Genomic DNA, 24,837 nt, shown 5'->3' with positions numbered 1-24,837 from the left:
TCATCTGCTGTGTGTTTTTCTGTCTTTCCGTTTTGCTTATCTTACTGTGTTTGGAGTCTCTTTTTTGCAGTCTGCATGTTCGTAGTTCCCATTGTTTTGGTGTCTGTCCCCAGTGGCTAAAGTTGGTTCAGTGGGTTGTGTATGCTTCCTGCTGTAGGGGACTAGTGCCTGTGTTGTGGTGGATGAGGCTGGATCTTGTCTCTCTAGTGGGCAGGTCCACGTCTGGTGGTTTGTTTTTGGGTGTCTGTGGACTTATTATGATTTTAGGCAGCCTCTGTGCTAATGGGTGGGGTTGTGTTCCAGTTTTGCTAGTTGTTTGGCATAGGGTGTCCAGCACTGTAGCTTGCTGGTCGTTGAGTGAAGCTGGGTGTTGGTGTTGAGATGGAGATCTCTGGGAGATTTTCGCCGTTTGATATCCTGTGGAGCTGGGAGGTCTCTTGTGGACCAGTGTCCTGAAGTTGGCTCTCCCACCTCAGAGGCACAGCACTGACTCCTGGCTGCAGCACCAAGATCCTCTGCCCGGGGAGAAATTCCAGCGGCAGGTATGGGTGACACATCCTCTTGTTTAGCAGGTGGCAGCCCAGCAACTCCTCATTTTTCCTCTCCTGGTGCTCGGGTTCGCCATTCCAACTGCTTTACTAACAATCTCCCCACTTGGAGAGTCAGTGCCTTTAACCTCCTGTTTCGCACAGTTTGCAGTTTGTGCCTCGACTGAGCTCTCTTTGAAATCCGAAGTCGCTTGGTGCCCTGATAAAGTACAAAAGTATGGGCTATAGTTGTTGATTGCTGTGCAGACTGCAAGTCCTCTCTCATCCTTGCGTGGTTCCCACACATACAGAAAGGCATAAAATATTCCATTAAAATCATGCCTTCAAGGGACATCACTCTAAATATTCCCAATGAAGGGATCATTCTTAAGCTGTGTGTTCACCCCCACCCCCAGTGCCCAAGCCTGCTGCCCCAGAACTTTCAAATGGATGTCTTGGGGAAGGTCATTTGCATGCTGGAGGAAGAATACAGTTTCCCTTTTTTTAAAGAAGGGATTACGGGGACTTTCACTTAAGACTCGAAGGGTTTGACAGAATTGTCAAAACTCCGAGGCGTCAGCTTGGCAAGATGAGCTGTTCAAAGTGACACGTGTGACATCATCCACAGCCCTGCATGGTGTGTCTCCGTGCCGCCTCCCCCTCCACGTGCTTTGAGTCTCAGGATGGGAGATTAAAGTCTGTGCACGCCTTTCTCACCGTCATTTACAGCCGTGGTGCTCACCCGGAGCTGCAGATCCTTCTCCCGGATAAGCCCCGGGAAGTCACAGGGCCACCGTGGTGCTGTCTCCTGGTGCGGTGCCCACCCGCGGGAACATCTCCATGTCATTTCCTCACGTTCTGTTGGTCACCGCTGTCCCCCTCGCACGGTCTCTCCGCAGGACCTCTTTTCCTGGAGCCCTTCCTGTGTTTCACTTCTGACGGTAGTCAGGGCAGCTCAGGGGCGCCTGGCCGCGCTCCGGTCACGTGCACGCCGAGGGTGTGGATGGACCCTCTGACTTACAGCTTCTTCCTCCTCGCGTACCTGAGCCGGCAGTGTTGACACTGGAAAATGACACAGAGGATGGTTCCGGTAGGGGAAGCTCCCTGTTTCCAGGTCCAACGCGTCTCTGCTTACATGGGTCAGCTGCTCTTCCCCAAATGTTAAAGATGTGGAGAGAAATAAGAGCTGCATCCACGCAAACGTTATCTCAACCATACGTAGGCTAAACTCGTATTTCTCAGAATCAAAACGTGATGATTTGACCTGGTGAGAGGGTAAGAGACAGGGGTTCATAGTTTTGCCAGAAGAGACGTTTCACAGTGGTGTCAGGCAAATGGGCCAACACCCTGGTTCAAAGGGGAGTCCAGCCTGGGAATGGGGAAGGCGCGGTGGCCACTGTTGCGTCCGGCTTGGCCACAGGTTATGGGGTCATGCACACAGCTTCTAGTCTCAAGTCTCTTCACGTCCCTAATGCCAAACACACATGTCCAGCAGGTGACTGTCCACCCAACCGCCGAGGAGTTGTTCTCATGTGGCCGCCTCTGGGGAGGTTAGTTCTTTTCACCCTGCTTTGCTGTGATTTGTTTCCAGGTATAGCTCCGCAGCCATATTCTCTTTGGGGATAGGGAATTTTTCTTGTTCATCTTCGTGACCTTGGACTTGAGCACTGAAATCTACAAGGCACTTCAAACATGCTTGCAGACTCAGTGCAGTATTTAAATTGTAAGTTTATCCCAAGGGTACAAAAGTTTCCATGCATATTTTCAATGCCTTTAACTGGACCAATTTCTATCAGCCAGGAGAACCGTCGTCATGCCTAGCTAAAATAATGAACATAAACCTGCTTGGATACCTCAGTAGTTACTATAATGCTCCCTTTTTTGACAATTTTGGATGAAAGAGAAGGGGAACGGGGAAGGAATTACCTCAGGCAAACGGTAGCTCTGTTTCCCCATCCAGGCGTCAGAATCAGAGCATAAATGTGGTGCGGCCTTCTGCATATGAAGGGTCATTTCCTGCAGGCACACATCAAAAGCACAGAATAAAATACACACTCCTGCAGGCTCCAGTTTCATGTTTATGAACTTTTTATAGGTTCTCTAATAGAGACGATGCCTAAAGTTTTGCCAAGGTGTGAACAATATTTTACAGCACGTGGATGTATCCCCCACTATTCTTCAGACGTGAGAGTAGAAATATGAATAGTTGAAACACTTTCTGATGAAAGCCTAGACTCCCCTGGGCATGAATCACATGCCTTGCCATATGCTGTTAGACACCCTGATACATATTATCCCATTTAATGCTTATAAAACCTGCTAAGGTAGAACTCTTCATCTTTGCAATATGAGGGGGCTGGGACCCAGATCCATGGTCACAGTGCTGATAAGTGAGGGGATGTCAGGGACAGATTATACTGCCTCTAAGAACACCTCTCTGCCAGGCTCTGCTCCTCATTTATGGGATGTCCGTCTTTTGTCTTGTCTTTTTTTTTTTTTTACCAGACATCCTTTTTGTAACTGCAACGGGTACGATCTTTTTGGCTATTCGCTTCATGAACATGTTTTTCCATAGTCCAGTTTAGTCACTTTTACTTGTCTCTTGTGGCGAACAAATGCTTCCCGGCATCTATAATAGAGACGCATATATTTCCATCTATCTGCATACGGCGATCGGAAACTCCAGCCCATCGGGGGGGTCGCTTTGAGTAATCTGTCCTCTTGCACCGTCCTGCGATGGCGCCCCAGGAGTCGCCTCTGACCTTCGAGCCGGCCGCCATCCTTCCTCCAGGGTGGGGCTCCCGTGTGCTTGTCGTCCTGGAGGGAGATGTCACATGTCTGCCCCCAAAACAAGCCCTTACACACCACACCTTCGCTACCTGTATCCACACACTAAAAAGCCCCATGTAGCAATGCCGGGAGCCAGGACAGCCAGGTTCTGAGCGTTGCCCTTCTACAGCTGTGTGACTGCATATGTGGTTTTTCCTTCTATCTGGTCTTACTATCCGCCTCTGTAAATGTGGCTCGTTCTCAAGTGGGGTCCTGGGTCTAGCAGCATCAGCATCTCCTGGGAGGTTGTTAGAAACACACGTTATTCCACCCGACCCCCAGCCTACTGAATCAGAGCCTCTGGCGTGGGGCCAGCAGGGAGGGTTTCCACCAGTCCCCTGAATGACTCCCAGGCGTGATAATTGTCTGACAACCACTCACCTGGACCAGGGCCCAGCAAAACTACTGCCCATGTGCCAAATCCACCGTAGTCCCATCTTGTAAATAAAGTTTTATTGGAACACAGCCACAAAAAAAAAAATACCTCTCAGAGAGCCAGGTGAGGAATCTTCCTCAACGTAGCCTGAATAAATGCTTATCCCGGCATTAAAAAAAAAAAATCCACTATGCCCCAAATCCTCTTCTTTCAATTTCAAAATCCACAGAAACAGGGACACAATTTCTCTTGCAAATGCAAGTGAGAAACTCAGACACAGAGCACCGATGGTGAGACACTGAAAACTAAATTTTAACTTACAGGTAATTCAGTGAGCCATGTCATTGAGGTGGGTGCTTTGCTTATCAGGGAAAAGAGTAAGACAGTGGCACCCATGCATGGTCTTATTATGTTGCAATTACCCCACACCTAAGAAAGCAGGCACAGAGCGCCAACGTAGGGGCCACGGAGCTGGGTCCTAAGGGTTATTCTGCCCGCCCACCGTTAACCATTGACGGAATGACCTCTCTGAGGAATTAGAAGGACGGCAAAAGACGTGAAAGCAAACCAGAAACAAACACACACAATGACAATGTCCTTTAGGGATTCTTGAGTGAAAACAGCACTTGAGCATAGCTGTACAAAGATGATCTAGGCTGTTCAAGAAAAAAACAAATACAGAAACCTGCCATGGGCCACCTTTGCAGCAGCTCCATCTCACCCTTCATCGCCTAGTGTTTGTCGTCCACGTGGCCGGTAACTCTCAGCGTTCTCAGAGCCCGGCGCTGTGTCTCCTGGTTCGTGGAGCGCGTCCTCATACCCTTTGCCTCCCAACAGAATCCTGTGTCCGTGTGTCCCAGCCCGTCTCTCTGGAGAACTCCCGAGACTGTACACTCTCCTGTCTAACCAGCATAATCCACTTAGATGCTTCAGAGGAATTTCAGCCTGAACAAGCCCCCCCACCCCACCCCTGCACTGGATTCTTGGGCCTCTTCCTTCTCCCTGGCCATTGCTCCAGCCTGACCACACACTCATAGACCCAGGACTCATGCTACCTGGGCTTCAGCCAGCACGTGTTTCTCTCACTGCTCCCCTCCCGACCTGAAATCTCCCGTAAATGCCTGCCTAGGTGACTCTCTAGATGCCCCCAGTTCGGGGAAGAGGGTGTGGCCGCTGGAAGCTTGGGGAGGGAGACACACATTCGAGAAAAGAACCGCAAAGACTGTGGTGATGATTCAGGGTCATGCCTCTCTCTCCCCAACACCTCGTTGCACAGTGAGGGCAGGAAGAAAATCCGCTTTTGCTTCCGCTCTGCCTGTTCCGCGTGGTAAATGCACAGGAAACGCTGGTTGAATTGAAGCAGTGGTTCTCAACTGGGGACAGTTTTATCCCCCAGAGGGCATTTATGGAATCTAAAAAATACAACGAACTAGTGAATATCATAAAGAAACAGACTCGTAGATACACAGAACAAAGTAGTCGGTACCCGTGGGCAGGGGAGGAGGGGCAACATAGGGGTAGGAGATTAAGAGGTACAAACTATGGATATTATGTATAAAATAAATGAGCTACAAGGATATATTGTACAACACGGGGAATGTAGCCAATATTCTATAATAACTATAAATGGAGTATAATCTTTAAAAATTGTGAATCGCTATATGGTACACTTGTAACTTATATAATATCGTACAGCAACAATACGCCAACTAAATAAAAAATGCCTATGCATCTTTACCCAGGTAAAACAGAATGAAAAATAAAATAAAACAAACATCCCACAATGCCCAGGACAGCCCCACATACTAAAGACTTATGTGGGCACCGTTTTCTCCCCATTTAACAGGCACCATGAGGTTAGACAGACGGAAACGATGATCCCATCTTGAAAGGTGGGAAAATTCAGCCGCTGTGAAGTTAAATGTCTTTTCTAAGACCTCAACGAAAAACACAGCACACAACCATGTCTGCCGATTCCAGATTTGCACTGCCTTCCCTGGAGCCCTCCAGTGGGGAGAGAACTTCAGTCAGATGGATAAACTCCAAGCGAAAAGGGACCCCATACTGTGAGGAAGCATCAGATTGTCTGAATTTGCCCCGATTACCAGCCGTGGTCTGTATACACACGTGTGTGCAGCCTCCCTGGTGTGTACATGTGAACATTTCCTGCAGCTCACAGCGTTCTTGACACTCCTCTGTGTGTCATTACTTCTGGAGCCTTTGGGATCACGTCGTTTCAGACAATTCTCTCACATCAAAGTAATCAATGAAGAAATACGAATTACAACATTAAAATAATGAACGCATTCCCCCAAATTAATTCTCACAGATATCATTAAGATGGCACACAAGAAAGAAAGTCAATCTTGTCTCCCTCTAAGCCATGGCTCTGCGAGGAGGTGTGAAGGGTTGTGCAATTATCTGGTCGATTGATTGGTGGAGACTGTTCATCTATGGATCTCAGACGCCCCAGTGTATTTCTCTTATCTCCTAGCATGTAAATCCCTCAGCAGCGTAAACCAGGATCGTGCCGTCTCCTTGGCCAGTGAAGACATGCGTCAAACTCGGACAAATGTAAATCTTGTATCAAAATTTTAGGAATTATCCTGTTGTTAAGAGAGAAATTCGGCATGAGGTTGGATTTCCCTAAGGCAGTCTTCCAAAGAGGGCCACCACTGTCCTCCTGTGATCCCTCACCTGCCTTTCTTCCCGTGCTTCCCTTGGCTGACGTGAAGGGATGATGAGGTGGGCCGTGTGCTGTCCTTATTGCCTAAAAACCGAAAAATGCGTTTCATCTTTGCTTTTTCTTTGCCTCCATTTTCCACTTCGTTTCTGTAAGGATCCCCCCTGCAAGAGGACATAACAAATGTCTCGCCGCCTGTCCCCTCCTCCAGTCTCGGTTTCCCCACGAGTGAAGTTGGGAGCATAGTCCTTTGTCCAGCTGGCATTCTGAGGCCCCTTTTACACAAGAGGGAAGTCAGGTGCTGTGAGGCTGGAGTGTCTCACGTCAGCTCGGAGGCTGGAGGAGGGCGGTGTATCCACTCGCGCTCTCTGAGGCGCAGTCTCCTGCCTGTACAGTGTGTACCGTCGTTGGCCTCCGTCCTGTGATCACAATGGGGGCCGGAGGGCTTTTGTATAGTAAAGGAAAGATGTGAAGCACAGACCAATGGCTGTGAGTGTCGAGCGCAGTACTACCAGGGAAGTAAACAAACGCAAACACACCTGCGGACAGTCCTGCTTGAGCCGCTCATTCCTGATCTGTTCATCGTCAGAGTCTGAGGACAAGGAAGTAGTGCATCAGTGCTACCCAGTGTTGCCCTCACCCCCCCTTAACACTCTCCACTTGCTCCCATGTCTTTTTCCTTCTTATGCCATGTCCTCTCCCCAGTGGCCACCAAATCGCTGCTTTCCCCTCACTCTGAAATCAGATCACCACCAGGAAGCACACAGCACCACCTACTAACGGGGTGTAATTAATTGCGGCCCCAGAAAAAAAGGGCTTCTGCGTATTTGAACTTACCTACGAAGAGGTGCAGGCCAACCTACGGCAGGAGGTGGTTCAGACCAGGGTGTCTTCTGTTGTCGAAAAGAGACCCTCTGGGGGGATTCAGGATGCCAATGCCCAGAAGAGAGTGAATTAGTTCTCATGGAGAAAGTCGCCTGTCATGATGCGCAAGGCACTGGATGGGCTGCCACATCTCTTTTCTTTCTTGGCAAAATAAAGAAACAATTTAAAGAAACAATGACACTCCCCACCCGTCAGCATGTCCTTTTTCTCCTTCTCCCCCCCCCCCCACCCCGTCCTTCCCAAGACCCCCCCTTGTCCCGACCAGCAGTAATTACTTCTGTATCTGTGGGGGCAACAACATATTTCCTTTGGTTAATGACGACGTTACTTTGCATTGGTTCCCGTAGAGAAGTGTGGGCTGGAACATCGTGACAGTCTTCTGGGAGACACCTGTTTCGACCATGTAACAGAGGGCTGACATTTTAAGCCCTTGGCCTAGGTGGTATCTGGGCCCAAAGGCAGTGTGTATGTGTAGGGCTCTTTGCGGAGGACGGTGGCCGGGAAAGAAAGGACACCGTGTGGGCATCTCATACACTTTCCTTTCTCAGCAAGTGCAGAGCTGGATTATGTGAAATTCAGCTCCTTGTACTCATGCCCTGGGGCCTCAGCAAACAAGGCTCGCGTCCTGGGGTCAAACAGCAGGTCTGTGCTGGCCCTGTCTGCATCTCGACCTCCCCATCCGTCAGCTCCCAGCTGGAAGGCAGGGGCCATGTGGAAGTGGCTGCCGGGAGCATGCTTCCCCTGCCACCCCCCACGGGGGTTCCTGGCAAAGACGGACAGGGCACAGAGGGAGAGATGCCAAGGCAAGCGCGCCTTGTGACTTTAGGCAGGTCTGGGTTGTTAATGGAAAGGGACCCTGGGCCTTGCTCAGAAGCCCGTGTAATTGACCACCAGAGCCGCTTGAGTGATGAGCATCGATCAGCCACGCTTAGAGGCGGGCTTGCCATCACTGTCATGTGAGGCCTCATTAACAGAGGCCTGCTTGCTGCATTAGGTAGAATTTAGTGCCACCGAAAGTAATGTGATGCTGTGTGAGCATCCTTCACCTAATAGTGGAAAATCAAGTTTAAGTGGTAGGAAACAGCACTCCCCTTGAGAGCGGAAACATTTCAGAGGAGAAAAGAAGGAAACTTTTTAAAGTTTGCAGGGGAGAGGCCGACAAACAAATACTTTCTGTTTCTAATTACAGCTCAGAGCCAATTTTTACATATATTAACCAAATTTACCTGAAAGAGCTAATCTTAGGGACTGTTAGCTATGGTGGCTATTTTCTTTTATTTTTCCTCTAATGAGGATTAAGGCTTTTCTCCCATTAGATAAAGATAGTAGGGAATACAGATTTACCATGATTTGCTAGCATCGGGAAATCTAATAAATGGAAGTTTGTCATTTAACCCTTTGAGAGGCAGAGTGGGGAGGATCGTTTCGAAGTTTTGACTTAGACTAGAATCAGAAAGAAGAGAGTTTAATCAACTGTCTGGCTGTTACAGATGCCAGGCGTGTTTTTGCATCTGCAATATGTATAGAATATACTACTTCTAACTAAATTCCAGTTTTTCAGTGGAGCAACTTTTAAATTAAGTAGCTCCCCTCTGTTAGGATTTCAGAGACTTTACCAAAACAAAAAAACAAAAAAACCCCCCAGTAAACCCCTAGTCTTCTGTATAGCACTCTTCAAATAGGTATCCATTTCATCTTTCTTGAGAAACTAATTAAGAAATAGTTATTCCTAAAATCATATTAATGAATGGACTATAAATAATTTGTGGATCATAGTTTTAAAGCCCAATTCTTAAAAATCTTTGATGGAATAAAAATAACGATTTTTTTAAAAGGCAACGTATGTTCAATTTCTGTTTCTCTCTTCCCAAGACATTTTGAGAAATGAAATACGTAGCGTCTTACCCTGTTTATTCCAAGGCTTCTTTGATAGCAAAATATACTATTCATCTTTTGGTTTAGTAATGTGTTTGAACATAAAGTAATAAAGACCTTAAAAAATCTTCAACGGTGTCTTGAATATCAAGAGGTCATTGATCTTAAAATGCCTTATTTATTTTGCAAGTTTAGCCAAGTGTGTTATGAATTTTTTCTAAAAGACTTAGGTCTATTTGAACCACTAAAACTATCACCTCATGAGTCTACACTTCCTCTAAGTCCCTTAGGTAAATAAGAATGAAATGTCATAGTAAAGAATCATCATTGTGAACTGAAAATCTGTTATAGGAACAAGAGTAAAGTTTTACAGTTAACCACATAGCACATCTCTGGGTCATCTGTTTTACATCTTATTTTAGCCACATAAACCGGTCACTTGGAGATTGCTCCATAATCATACTGACATGCTTTATTTTTTAAATGCTTGCATGGCATTTTATTGAATGGGTATACCGTAATTTTCTTCACCATTATTCTATTGGTGGACATTTTAAATTACTTCCAAACTTGTATTACTATGAATAATCGTGCAATAAATATTCTTGTCATATCCCATGGGCCAGAAACACACTGTTTAATAACTATTGCTTTAAAATATGATTTCATATCTGTGAGGAAAATCATAAAATATGATTTTCATATCTTCCATTTCATTTTCCCCCTTAATTAACTTTCTTTTCCTGAATCTTACTGGCTTTTTTGCATGTTTTCCCCCCCCCCCCCGTGAATCTTAGAATCAGCTTGTCTAATTCAGACAAAATTTGATTACTTTATCTTTTTCTCAAGTGTGAATGTGGACACGTGAGAATAATGAAAAAATAAAAGTATCCACTGTTACTGCCATTTGGAAAGATTCTGCATTGTAATACATTGGCTATAATATCTGCAAGAGTGGGGTTACACCAGCTGATGAATTGTGCACACGTGACGAGTACAGTAGTCTCACCATCAATGTCATTGACACCAGTTTCATTGAACACCAACGTCAACTAATGTGTGAAGTACTGAATACTTCTCATCTAAGCCATAGTCTTGTTACTGAACCAGACTTGTGTCCGCTCGCCCGCATGCAGTAAAGCCAATCTCCTGACACCAGGTCGTGGTGAAGGCAAGTGCAGTGTTTATTGCAGGCACCAACCAAGGAGTCAGGTAGTTGGTGTTTAAAAGGCCCAAGCTCTCCTGATGGCTTTCAGGAAAAGGTTTCTAAAGGCAGGGTGAGGGAGGGGGGTTGCGGGCTGTGTGATCAGCTGGTAGACACTCTTCTGATTGGTTGGTGGTGAGGTCATCGGGAGTCAGCATCATCAACCTTTTGGTTCCAGCTGGTCTGGGGTCTGTGTCCTGGTGGGCAGCACGCAGGTAACTTCTTCCACCTGGTGGGGCTTTCAGTATCTGCAAAACAGCTCAAAGGACGTGGCTCAGAATATGATCTGTAACCCTGAGGAAGAACTAAAGGTCCTTGACTTTGTTTAGTGGCTAAACTATTATTATTTTCCCTAGCTTGACTGTTTTCCTTTGCTTCTTCATTTTCTCACTTCTCTGATTAAATTTGCTCTTTGGAACTCAGAGAAGGCCTCAGAGACTAAAGCTTTTCTACAAACAAGGGTTGGGAGACACAAGGGGTTGTCTGTCCCCAAGAAGGCCCCAAAGGGTCCTGCTTGGTTTCAGTCTCAATATTTTTATCTCGTTCCTAACGTAGAGGATGGTGTTGGTGATTATACCACTCAGTTATCTACCGCAGTGTAACGAAGCAACACAAAGTGGAGTGCCTTACAGTAACACGTGTTCATTTTCTCACAGTCTCTGTGGCTCGGTAACCTTGGAGTGGCCGAGCTCGGTATCTCTGTATCAGGGTATCTGATGCTGTCAGCTGGAATACACTGATTTGCATGGCTGTTGGCTGGAGGTCACGATTCCTTACTGTCTGCTAGGAGAAGCTTTCAGATCCTTGACATGCCTTCCCCATGGGGCTGCCTGAGTGTCCTTACACGGCAGCTGCTGGCTTTCTTCAGCATGAGTGAACCAAGACAGAGAGCAAGACAGAAACCATAATGCACTTTATGACCTTGGGAATCAGGCGCCATCACTGTGTGAACAGCAGTGTCCTATTGGTCAAACAAGCCCACTGTGAAACAGTGCAGGGAAGATGTATATAAGGGTGTGAGAAGCACGGGCGGAGATCATTGCAGGCTGTGTAGAGCAGCTAACAGCCGCTTGAAGAACTGACACTGAGTTCTCACTCAGGAGCCAAAGACAGATGAGTTTTAATCAAATTTTCAGTTGCATACAGTCTAGTGAATTCCTTTTATAATTTGGTCTCATCACCAATAGGTGTAATTTATTGTGTATGATGACCACCATTAAGAAGGTGGTCGCTCAGATAACCTTTAGGGAGACTCTAACTGCAGTCTCTTAATTTATCAAGTTCTTTTTCGTTCATTTGTAGCATAATTCTTTTAACATTTCAACAATTTAACTTTTTTCCTCCTCCATAGTTAATTCCTCATTTAGGTTGAAAATTATTTCCCTAAACCAACAGAGTTCAAATTGTTTCTCTCAGAAGCACCAGAGATTATACCATCCGCTGTGTACCTGGCAGAGCTACACGGTGAACGTTTGCAACAATCTGGAGGAATACGTCCTTTACACTAGGCACATCTCACCCATTTATATGATCTCTGCTTTGTTCCAGAAAGCTCAGATGAGGTGAATAACTTTGGAATGATTGAGTGATATGGCTTCCTGTCCTCTTTAATTTCTCTCTCTCTCTCTCTCTCTCTCTCTCTCTCTCTCTCTCTCTCTCTCTCTCTGTCTTATTTGGTCTTTGATTACAAACATACACATATCAGTACAGAATCTAGAAAGACTTGGATGCTCCAGTGATTCTGCCAGATGTAAACTACAAAATATAACATGTTTTAAAGTGAATTCTTTACTCAATTCTGTATGCCCAAAGTAGGAGAGTTGAGCTAATAGACTGGTGGAAACTAACTGCGTAGAAAAATTAAAAACAGTTTGGTGGAGGAAGCACTTTAGTGTGTTTTACCGTTTTGTCCAGGAAACTTTGGATCTTTCTTTTTACTCGTTCTTTTCCATCCATAACCTGATCGCTCTTAAGTAATAACTTTGGTCCAAAATATCAGTCGTAACAAAGGGACTCGCTGAAAATTACTGCTCATCAACACACATACGTGCACACACACACACACGCTCTCTGAACCTAATTAAAGCAAACTACCGTCAATTTCCATCCCTTAGGCATCTCTAATGATATAAAAAGTGTCACAGTTGATAGACAATAATAGCCTTCCATTCAGGGCTTCTTATGGTCTACAAAGCTGGCACTCACACAATGAAGAAGACATTGACTTGGGATTGCTAATGATGTTGAATCACTGAGCTTCACTTCTTTTCAGAGAGGTTATGGTAGCAATTAACTTCATAATTCAGATGGTCAAGATGACTCACTGTCGAAAGCCCCTAAGATGTCTGAACGTCAGTTTTCTTTTAGGACTGTACTGGAAAGCTCTAAAGCAGCAGTGAAACCTGCTGTTGGGAATAGTAAAGCTCTAATGTTGAGGAAGGAGACCGACCCATGGGGAGTTTCTCACCCCATTTTTCATGGGGACTGAAGAGTCATTATGTCTCAGTTTTTGATGTATTCTAGGCTCTATTATACCTTTACATAATTTTCTTATTCAAGAAGTCACATTAAAAAGGTGTGGGGAGACCGTTCATCTGGGATCTCTTGCATTTCTGCATCAACTGCAAGCAGAGGTCGTGCCGGCCTCTATTCTGAGCTGTCTTTTCAAGGATGTGTTACCAAACACAAGTTTGTGTGCCACGCGCACAGTGAGGCCAAACAAACCGAAATGTTGCAGTTTGGAGCAGAGGAGCGTTTATTGCAGGGCCAAGCAAGGAGGACGGGTAGCTCGTGCTCAAAACCCCCCAACTCCGTGATGGTTTTGGGGGAAAAGTTTTTATCTGCAAAATTCGGGGTGAGGGCTGCAGGGCATGTGACCTTCTTCTGATTGGTTGGTGGTGAGGTAACAGGGCAGTGTTCCAGGAATCCTGTTCTCAACCTAAAGTTGCCATCCTCCACCTGGGTGGGAGCTTTAGTTCTTGCAGAAGAACTCCAAGATATTGTTATGTATATTCCTTGAGGAGGAACCAGGACCTGTCCCAAGGCTGTGCTGTTGTGTCTTGACTGCTCCCCTCTTGTTTCTGCATCCCCTCCCTCCCCTGATTAGTAACTGTTTGAATCTGCCCTTTGGAACTCAGGGAGATCTAGGAGGCTGAAACCTTTATCCTGCAAATAAGACATGGGGGACGGGAAAAGGCTTTTGTGCCCAGGAGCCCCACAGGGTCCTGCCCGGATGTTTGTATAGCTAACAGCTTTGGAAGGTAGACAGGGTCTTCCTCTATTGTTACAGTCAGACAGGTGTACGGCCTATTATCAGTGTTCTGGCCTATTATCGCGTTCCCTACGGCCTACTGTCACGTTCCTTAAGCACAGGGTCCCTCTCCCGTCACACAATCCACTGTGTGTGCAGGCATCACCCAGCCCTCTTCACGTTTCCTGTGGGGAGCAGCACGAACGCTGCTACTCTGCTTCCTGCTGTCACTGTGAGAACAGACAGTCTTTTGCCTCTGAGCCAGGAGTCTCTTGTCTTCTGCCATCATCTGTGAAGCTCTGGTAGGCTGGCTTGTTGGAATGGAACCACACTCACATCGGAGATCCTTCACCGTTCTTAACAAAGGGCTCCAGCTGAAGAACAGGGAGAAATACAATGATGTGAATCCTATATGAATATAAATATGCCCTTTAAGCCACAGCTTCTGTAGAGCCTCTAGCAGCTAGGTTCTTCCCTGCTGGGACTCATAACCTCCTATTTCATACCTTTTTCTTTCGATGCTGGTCAAGCCCCCAAGTTCCTGGGGAGGCAGTGGACGGTAGGGATGCTGACAGCGAGCGCAGCAGATACAAGTAGGTCAGGGGAAGGAGAGAAGCTACATACACACTGGGGTCACATGGTATCCAACAGTATTTTTAAGGTCCGGCCAATTTCGCTTTCTTTCTAACCAGTACTGATGTGTCTGGGGTTTCAGGCTTCCCAAGTCCATCATTCTCTGTTAATTCATCTGATATTACTCCTCACAATCTCTACTGTCCAGCCTGGCCACAGTCCAAGGGGGCATCTAAGCAGCAAGCGGCCTTTTCTCTAGGGGGTAGTCCTTCACAGCAGCGATGCAGACGAGAAGACCAGGCGGGATGACATGGATATAAAACTACATCCTTTATCGCTCAGCCTTGCTGGGCTCATCTGTGTCTCGCTTCCGGCTGTGCTTTCCCTGCCACGACGTGCTCACACTGCAGACTGAGTGATTTGGGCGAACCGTCCAGTAGCCTCTCATTCCACCCCGTACACAAGGCAAACTCGTTCTCAAGACCCCAGGGCTCCGAGCGGCCCCGCGTACCCTGCCCACCTCTTGAGCCGGCTGCCTTTCTCCCTCCCTGGCTCAGTAGCCTCCGACTTTACCATCCTTTCTTCTCTTCTGTTGACAAACACGACCGCCTTCCCCAGGCTCTGCTTCCACCTGGTGCCCCTCCTCATGAAGACAGCTTAGGTGTCCTCTCTCCAGGGAAACCTTCCCTGACCACTTGTCCAGAAGTGTTTCTCTATCTGCCAACTTGGCATCACTCTTAGTCTCCTCACCCGTGTGGCTCGTTCCATTTCTATGTTTTACACTCCCTCTCACACTAAACACATGTAATGTAAATTATTTTGTTCATGTACCTATTGGTTGGTTTGTTGCTTAGCTGCTTCCTAAGAGCAACTCTATCTGTCCTGCCCTCTCCCCAGCACTTAGAACACAGAGTTGGTGCTCACTGAGTATTTGTGGAATGAAGGTTTAATTCTCTTCCTATGAAGTAGGATAAGTAAAAATTTGAGGCTACATATAAACTAGTTTTGTTTGTTTCTTTTTCTCTCATAAGCACAAACTTCAGGAACAAAACCATAGTGGACAAAGTGCAGAAAATGTCAGTCTGCTTCAAGATTTATAAATGTAACTTTTCCCAAGCTTTCGGCAATAACTCCAGAAAATCTGCTTGAGTCCAATGATTAAAATGAAAGCAAACGACTGACCAGTAAGTATATAATAAGTTCAAGTATCAAAGAAAATCAGTCGTGAGAAGAAAGTCATTAATGACCATACTGTTCCGTTCTCGGCAAATAAGAAATAATGATGTTCCAGGTCTTACTCTCAGGTTATTATGCTATAAACATGAGAAAATTGTGTAAAAGAGTTTCAGGGAAAAATAATCACCTACAGTTACATGAAGGATTGTGTAGCAGAGGACAAATACTTTTCCCTCCACCCTTCTGAGTTCTTTTCTGAGACTCCTGTAATAAAAGACAGCTTAATGGGAGAAACACACAGAAGTTCGTTTCCTGCCTGGCTCATGTCCACATGGGGGATACGCAGGGGCAAATGGGCAGCTCCCCTAGGCAGCTTTTGGGGAAGGCGAGGTGTGACATGAGCCTCTTTGGGGAGAGTAAATGGGTTTTAGGAGAGATGATGGGGCCTTAGAAGGATGGATGGGAGGGGGGACCGTTTGGGATGAAGTGTGTCTGGGTGTGGTGTGGACCACACCTCAGTGTCTGCATCTCTCCTCTCTATGCTGCAGACGTACATAACTATGTCTCTAGACTCCTGTCCTGTGATGGGAATCAAGCCTGCCAGGTTGATGACGCTCCCATGAGGGGACTGATGACACCTGGGTTCCTTTGGGAGGATCTGTCTTTAGGAGATAAAGGGGGCTTTAGAGAAAGCCTCTCCCTGCATTTGCTACTTTCCAAGTGCTTGTAGCTCAAAATCATCAATATACCAAAGCGGCGTATTTTGGGATGGCACGTCCTGAACCCCTGCTGGTACATTTGCGGGCAGCACATCCTGGACCCCTACACTCACATCTTGGGGTGGCACGTTCTGCTCCCCTTCGGTTGCATCATTTGGATTGGATTCAGCGCTAGTTCCACAGCATCTTAGAAAATAATAATATTCCACAGCACAGAAAGCGAAACCGAATATGACAACAACAGATCACGAAATGGGGACATTCTCTGCAACCACGAGACATACTTTGTTTCTTCCCCAGCTCTCTACCTAAATAGTTTGCCCCGCAATACATTTTGCTAGGTGATCTGTGCCAATGCTCACAGCTACCAGTGTGAGACACGGAGGTACTTCAGTTTATATCTAGACACCAGCCCAAGGTCGAAAGGCCACATGTTCATTTGAGGCCAGAGCAAGGAGTTGTACGTTCTCTTGTCATAATTCACGTTGCATTTCGTTTTAGGCTATTCAGGATTCTGACGACATGTTGGTGGATTCATGCATGGGTACTCGAGCGGCCACCACATCATTTCTGAGCTCTGTCTACTGAGAGGAAGTCATATAAACCAGGTAAGCTGTACAAAAATTAACCAGTGACATGGTGATGGACCATTGTTGTCATCTTCCAGTGTGAATCCGTGAGAGAGAGAGAGATGGGATGGGATGGAATTAGAGAGTCTGTTGGACGTGCCCCCCATCACAGGACAGAGGAGGAAGTTGAGAAAAACATGGGTTTTAAAAGGAATATAACAGGTTTCCGTTGACTTAACGAGATGTAGGAGGTGGTGGTAGAATGTTTTCTAAGATGCTTAGGAACGAGTCCCAGCAATAAGATGGATGTGAGTGAATGCAGGCTCCAGAAGAAAGCAGCAGTAAAGGTGCACAGGTGGGCAGGTGAGGGATGCCCAGCGTTTAGTGGATTGGGTGCTCTAACCTGGTGTCCAGAAGCCTTCACACTCCTGTCCTGCTTGGAAGGCTATAAGGTGCAGGCGCTCGAAGTGGCAAAGAATGTTTGAAATATTTAAAATCAGAGCTAGGTCTCCTGACAGCAGGACTCCCCAGGAAGGTTGGTGCTGTTTCAGACAAAAGGAACCAGAGTCTGTCCACAGTAACAGGAAGTATTCACCCAGACCGTGTCTTATTCTTTTCTTTCCTTTTGTTTCTTTCATTAGTTCTTCCCTTCTTTCTTTCTCTTTTCTTTCTTTCGAGCACCTGCTGGGAATTTCACTCAGAGAAGCCATACAGCTTCTTATAGTGTGTCTTGTACAGATGTACTATTCTCGACGTGGGAATCACCCTATTAGTAAAAAAATGCCTTGTATGTTTCTCTGCTGAATGTCTGTTTCTGCATCAAGTTTCTTAAAACTCCAAGACCGAGGCCCTGAGCACGTCTCTTCTACTGTCATGTCCCAGGGGCCAAGTGTTTTGTTGGGCACATAGTAGATGATTAATAAATAGTTATTGAAGAAGGCAGTGAAAAGTGGAACGGCCTTGAGTTGACTCAACTCGTCGCCTGTACCATAAATGTTACAGGGTTTTAGAAAAGGAGAGGGCAGGGCAGTGCGTATTCATGGAGGTGGTTGGATCTGGTTGAGACCTTAAAGGAGGGATGAGATTTCTAGAGAAAGAATCTGGACATCCCCAGAGGACAGTGAACCAGGCATGTCCGGTTCCATGTGATGGGAGTGAAAGAGAAAGAGTCCCATTAACTTGAAAGAGAGACGTGTACGGTGGGTAAGAAAGCAGAGCCATACGGACGCCTGGCCGTAGACCCACATCTGTTTATCATAGATGCTGCTGCCATTTTGTCGCTACATAGAAAACATCTTCCTTACAAAGTTGCTGGGATTTTTTCTTTGCTGGTAGGGGCAGGAAAAGGAAGGACTGATGGAACCATACTGAGATGCAAGCATTTGACATATTGATCATTTCTTGTTCCAAGTTAATAAATTGAGGGAAAACTAACTTAAAACTCAGGTTGGCAACATTAAGGAATGAAAGTGAACTTTTTTTGACAGTCAAGTTACCTAATGATTACGGTTCCATGGGAAGATGTATCCGACCTATGAGCTGTGTGTAAGATGGGAACACCATCCTGGGCGATAATGCAATGAAGGTGCAAGGCATGTCCATTTCTATGAAAATGAAAAACATTAGGAAAGAAAATATGATTTGAAGAGGAAGGTTCAAATATCGAAATGGAAAATCCCTTGGAAACGCATCTCTGGGTAGGAAGGAAATTAGCTAATGCATTTTCTTACCCATATGTAAAGCATTTGCAGAATGGAGGAATCTTAAAAGCAAAATAAAACCACAGGTAACGCAGCATTGTTTGAGTTACTAATTTAAGCAGGTGCCTATGGGGAAAAGGCTGTCTCTAAAATTAGGTAATAGTGACTGTAAGAGGAAAAACCCTTCTGAGTTATCACCAGTTGACTCAGATCAAACCAGAAGTAATGAATTACTCTCTGATAAAACGTGCAAATTGGTGGAAGAAAGGATGGTCGTCGCCATGGCCTGCGTCTCTGAGAGGCGGTTTACGTGTTGTAGTTGGTGGCAATCATGTAAAATATAATGTCGTGCGTTATATTTACATGGTTGCCACCAACAATGACATTTAAGAGACCTGGGGCCCTGATGAGTCTCTGCGGAAGACTCGGTGAAACCATCGCCCCGGGTTACGGTTGTACCTCTGAGTCTTGCCTTCAATTCTTTCCCTGACTGTGTCTGTGCATCTCACCCATCCTTGCATCTCTGTGTCGTGTGGGCTCACAAAGATGTTCTCTGATACTCCTGGTATTGTCAGACACGAGAGGCTGTGCACCCAGGTGGTACACTCAGCTCGTTTTCACTCTGCGCTTTGCAGACATGAAGCACTGACCTGACATACACGTTGTTCCCAGAAGTCAGGGTAACTGGGACAGTGTGGGGACAGAAAATGCATCGAGTAGGACTTTGACAGCCCACCAGGAGGCAAGTCTGTATTGTTGTCGATGAGGAAATAACGGCCTGCAGTCAGACTCCAACTAAAGATGGAACAGGCAGAATTTGTAGACAACTAGAGAGCACATGTGGTTCCTTCCCCTGTGGGTCAGACAGCTAATGGTACTGATGGTGTGGAAGTGGTCCCCTTTCCTTAGAAGCTCCATCGTCTCGGGTCTAGTACATGGTTTTCCTGAGTGGCCCAGGAACAGAATCTAATTCCAGGATGTCAGCCCTGCCTTTGGGGACCGATGTCTGTTTGTATAATCCAATACTTGCACCCTTGGGCAGAAGCGGCATAATACACGAATGACATATGCACCCCTCGCCTGAAGATAAGAAGTATATAGAAAGCCGTGATTGGAAGGGCCCTGAGTACACAGGATCTAGTTGCTGGAAGGTGATTATGTGAATGCATTTGCAAAACCTCTGCCCGAGGGCACCTGAATTGCCTAAAAGTAGACACAACCCACTCCTGAATCCTAAAGAAAACTGCAGTTATCTCTAATGTTCCATAAATAAGAATCCCATTCATGACTTAAGTGTTCACTAATGGAAACTATCACCATCCACCTCCATCGCCAAACGCCTGCCTGGCGGCTCAGAAGCCTGCACTAATTCCCGGGCTTGGGGAACCCAGAACTCACTGAATCCCTCTTCTCCCGACCTGCTGAGTGTGGGGATGGGCTGGTGATCTATCTGGGGCCTGCGTCGGCTCTTTTTGGAAGAGATGCACATATGCTTTATAGCAGGCGAAACATCATGAGAGATCGTCTAATTCTGATAAGGTGAACTCACATTTCCTGGTGAGCCAACCGGATCTCGTATTTTGAAAACGTTTGAGAACCTCATTCCACAAAATGTTACTAAACTCAGGTCCGGCCGCTTTCTGCTGCTCCAAAGCCCGTACTCGAGAGACAAGTGTTAGCGGGCAAGGAAAGTTGGCTTCACTCTGGAGACCGGCAACGTGGGGAGAAGGCAGACTCATGTCCAAAAGCCAACTCCCCCCTGCTGATCGGTGGGCAAGAGCTTTTAAAGGGGAGTTTCGGGGGTGCTCAGGGGGAGGCAGGGGGCCCCATGCGGAAGCGGCACAGTCGGCTCTGACCGTCATCTTGAAATTGGTCCTTGGTGGTCTGACCGGCGTCATCTTGATGGCTTTACGCACAGTTAGTCTCTTCAGCTCCAGGAGCAGTTTGTTCCCATTTGAGGCCAGTTCTCAGAGTTGTGGCAGCCTATGTCGTGGCTACAGTCTGGTCATCATGTAGCTAACTTCTCCCAGCTGGCGGGGGTTTCAGTATCTACAAAACAGCTCACAGGACGTGGCTCAGAATATGATCTACAGCCCTTGAGGAGGAACTAAGGGTCTTTGACTTTGTGTAATGACTAAGCTATTATTATTTTGTCCTCTTTGACTGTTTTCCTTTGCTTCTGCATTCCCTCGCTTCTCTGATTAAATTTATTGTTCGACGAAAGTTTTTCTGTAGACAAGAGGCAGGTGGACGACATGGGGGGTGGGAGACTGTCTCGGGAAGGCCCCATAGGGTCCTGCTCAGTTACAATAACACCGAGAACATTTATTAATTATGGTTCTTTCCAGTGACACTTTTAAAGATGACCAGGCTGCTGTTCATGGGCTCCTAGACCAGCTCTTGTGTTTTAGAAGATGGGACACCAGGGAAAGGCCAGTCCTAGGCCAGAGACCATTACCACATACGCTCAGAAATCTACCATGTGTTTAAAAGTGTGCCTGGTGCCCAAGGATGGAGTTGTAGTATTCCAGGCAGGGTTGCACAGAGGAAAAGGGGGAAGGGGTCGGGCAGCGGAAAGGCATGGACCTGGCAACATCTAATACACCCGTGTTCCCAGGACTTACTTGCATATTTGTAACACTCTGTAGAGCCCAAGTTTTCTCTTAGGTGGTGCAGACCTGGTGTGGTTATGGGCTCCACAAAGCTTGTACGGCACATAAGAACAAATAAGCCACTTGCGGAAAGGACTTTTCCTGGGACTTCCCTGGCCGTCCAGTGGTTAGGACTCCGGGCTTCCACTGCAGGGGGCACAGGTTCGATCCCTAGTCAGGGAACTAAGATCCCACATGCTGCTTAGTGGTTTGCCAGGTCCAGGTACTTTTATTTCAGGTAGGGCTCAACCTGTCCTGGTATCCATCAGTAACCACCCTAGAATAGAATCTGACATGGTAACGTTTGGGGCCAGGTGATTCTTTGTTGCAGACATGCTGTCCTTTGCACTGTAAGATGTTTAGCAGCAGTTCTGGCCTCTGCACTAGGTAACAGTAGCAATCCCCCAACCTCCAGCCATGTTGAAAACCCAAAATACCCCCCATACTTACTAAATACCCCCCACTTAAGAACCAGTTCCCTAGAGGAATTAACTCCCCTGGGACTTTATAATGGAGGCAAAGGAGATAGAGAGGATTATGAAACTCACACCCTAGAGAAAGACATCTGGACAGTTTAAGACATGTAGTTTCTATTCCTGCAACAAATATAAAGGCCTCATCAGGAATCGGGCAGGCAGCTCAGTCACCTAACTTTTAACCTCGAGAAGGCTTGGAACGCCAGGAACCTTCCCTTCTTTGCTCACGTGTCAGTACCTTCCTCTGTCCAAACTGGAAACAAGAGCGTGTGGGGAATGTTGCATTCGGGGTCACCCCAGGAAACCACCACACGGCACCAAGTCGCGTCAGAATGATCATAAAACAGGGCCCTGCGATCAGCCTCTTGGGTAGAGATGCGTGTCTCAAAGCCACATGGGTATCATCTGGACCTGTTGCCATGCCGGGCCCGTGAAAGTTTGATGAATCAGTGCTCTTTCCCCAGTAGGTCCTGTGATAATGCTTCCTTCCCTGCTAGTGGGATTTGTGTGTTTGAAGCTTGATGAATGGATATTTCCTCCCAATGGATAATGTTTTACGTGTTCCCTCTCTCCTGGTTGGATTTTCCTTGTTGCTATAGTTCTTGGTGCCGTGTGTATGTGTGTGTGTGTGTGTGTGTGTGTGTGTGTGTGTGTACCCACACATTTAGCCATCTAGCCCATCCTTCTAAGATGAGACACTTGGTTGGATTCATTTGTCATCATTAATCAAGTGAGTCCCACAAATACGAGAACGTACCGCAGAATATTAGGGTGGCCAGTTTTCTTTCCCTTAACGTCAGGGCAGCACTGCGATGACGCCTTCCTTGCCTTGGGTGGGGACGCGAATGGCATCGACGTGGCGCCCAGACTGGTCCAGGGGCAGCTGAAATGCTTGGGATCTGAGCCGATGTGCTGGTGGGCAGTGTGAGAATGGGGACACGAGTGAGCCGCAGTGGAGGGTGCTGGAGGCCACCTGCCCGGCAGACGCCGGACACTGCAAGATGTGAGGCAGACCTGTGCCCCGCACTCCTCGCCATCCCTGTGTGTAGGAACCCAGTAGCCCTTTCTAGCTCCTGGCGCCTCCTGCATGCACCCCGTTCTCAGCAGTGCACTCCCTGCCCGGGGGCCCCTTGAGTCTTTTCCAGGCCGACCCCTAGGGCAGGGCGGGGCGGGAACGGCCTGAGAGCCCTTTGCCTCCTCCGCAGTCCGCCTGTGCCTTCGCTCTCCCAGCACAGTGAGCCTCTGCTTTTCTGCCCGCGAAGAGCACAGGTCGCCCTGTGTAGCGTGCTCGGAATGGCCGACATTCCCAACGTTCACAAGGAGGGTGGATAGTCAATTCCCGAGTCCCACAGAGAGGCCGCTGCAGAGCACGGGAAGGGGGCTGGTCCTAAATGAGCCTGTTGTTGGGCGGCCGCGCTCCCCCGGCCCTGCTCTGTACCTTCTCAGCGCTGTGCCTAAAACTAGCGGGTAACGAGCGGCGGCCACGAAGCACGCTCTACGGGCGCCTAGTGTGTCTGCATCCTGCCGGAGCCGGCGTGCCGCGCTCTGGTTCCAGTGGGTTTTCCAGTTCGGCATTCCAAGACCTAATTCATTTTCTGCCTGGCGCTCCTACACCCTCCATCAGCGCTGACGACCCCCGCCGTCCGCGTAACAGAATGCGGCTTTCTCAGGCTGCAGCCAGTACCAAGTAACTAACGTGAGATCAAGGCTGTAAGCCGGTACGCTCTCCCCGCTTTTAAACAAACACCACCGTTTTCATCTAACCCTGCCTTTGTCAGGTCTGTTGGAAATTGGCTTCATTTTTTTTTTCAGTCCTCTCTCCCGACCCCTCTGAGTTTAAAACCAAGCGGGGACTCCCCCGCCGCCTCGGAAGCCTCCCGAGCCGAGGGCTGCTCGCTCTGGGAGGGCTGCCTCCCGCAGGACGGATGCAAATGATTCTCTGCTCCCGGCTCCTGACACTTAGGCGAGCAGACGCTTCCGAGGGGCTGAATCAAACATCACGTCCCTCCGGGCGAGCCCTGAGTGCCCCGGAGACGCACAGGGGAACGCGGACAGGGTTCGCCTACTGAAATCAAGGCAGCGGGCTGAGTCTTGAGTCCTGGACCAAGGTCCCAGGTAGATCTGCATCCCTCTTTCTCCTGGTGGCTCACCTTCATCCTAGTCGCGAGGCAGGCGTTCTGTGGCCGATCAAGGGCGTTTTCAGCCTTACCTTTCAAGGCTGCCCACTTAGCAAGTCCCAGCTTCCACACTTTGGGGAGAGCCAGAATTTCAGCGAGAAAAGGGAGCGAAACGACAGATGAGCCCCCTGCTCCGATAAGCAGCTCTGTTTCTCGCAGCCCCCCTGCCTTTTCGTTTTGGCTCATTACAGCACCCTGAAAGCTTCTCTTCTGTGCTTCAGAATAGTCTTTTCAAAACGCCTCTTTACTGGGAGGAGTGTTATTCGTGGCATGGGGGATGGGTATCTTCCGGAGCTGTAGTCCATTGTTGCTTACTGCCCCTCTCCGGGTCTAGAAATGTTCCTCGTTTAGAAGGAAAGCCGAGGCTTTTCACGGCCGCTGGTGAAAATGGACACTGTTACCTATTTTCGCTTTGGCCTGAGAGTTTCCATTAAGTAGGGAACCTGCTCTGAAGGTTTAGAAAGGAAACTGCAGTATCAAGTATGTTACCCCAGCACATCACTGATCTTTGTGCTGTTTTCTTTGTGTGTTCCTCTGCTACCTCTTCCCCCAAAGGAAACCTCCATCAAGATGCATGCAGTGGAAACAGTGTGTCAAGGGCATAGACAGGAGCGGACATCAAAAACACGAAGGTTTAACCAAGAACATCAGCTTTTCCTCTTAACGCCCTAGGTCAGGGGGCAAACAGAGAGAGGGCAAGAAATTATTCATATTTTTGTTATCAGAGAAGTTTGCAGCAGAACTGTGAGTTACTTCTCATACCTGGGATATTTTTTAATGTTCATTGTGCCAAGAGCTTGATTTGGGTTTTTGATTTCACAAAGTGGGAAGGGTATTTACACTTAAGATATTTCTACATTTTATGTCACACCATCAAGAAAAGAAGAGCTTTCCACATTGACTCAACTCTGTAGAGTTCACATATCCCGATAGTAGGCTCCCCAGGTTTGTAGGGCTTATTACTTGGCTGTTTTTTCCCCATCCTTTTTCTTATTTGTGCCTGTTGATCATATAAACCAATGAGAGAGTAAAATTGTTTAAAAATGAGAATACAGGCAACATACACACTTTCGGGGGGACTCCAAACCAAGTACGGTCATAGAAAAATGAGGCATGTCCTTATCCGTGGCCTTTTTTTTTTTTTTTTTTTTTTTTGAGAAATGGAAA

The 24,837-nt window shown here is 47.3% G+C and overlaps 1 protein-coding gene across 1 annotated transcript in view; it reads left to right on the top strand.

Moving 5' to 3' along the window:
• PUDP (pseudouridine 5'-phosphatase) overlaps window positions 1–24,837 on the top strand; it is a 370,323-nt gene that overhangs the window by 264,773 nt on the left and 80,713 nt on the right. The window contains exon 5 of the transcript XR_004348107.1: window positions 16,599–16,705. The gene's annotated coding sequence lies outside the window, so the exon portion shown is untranslated. The remainder of the gene's footprint in view (window positions 1–16,598; window positions 16,706–24,837) is intronic.

Source organism: Phocoena sinus, chromosome X, assembly GCF_008692025.1.
Source record: "Phocoena sinus isolate mPhoSin1 chromosome X, mPhoSin1.pri, whole genome shotgun sequence".
Taxonomy (NCBI): Eukaryota; Metazoa; Chordata; class Mammalia; order Artiodactyla; family Phocoenidae; genus Phocoena; species Phocoena sinus.
This window is presented reverse-complemented; position numbering and strand designations above follow the sequence as displayed.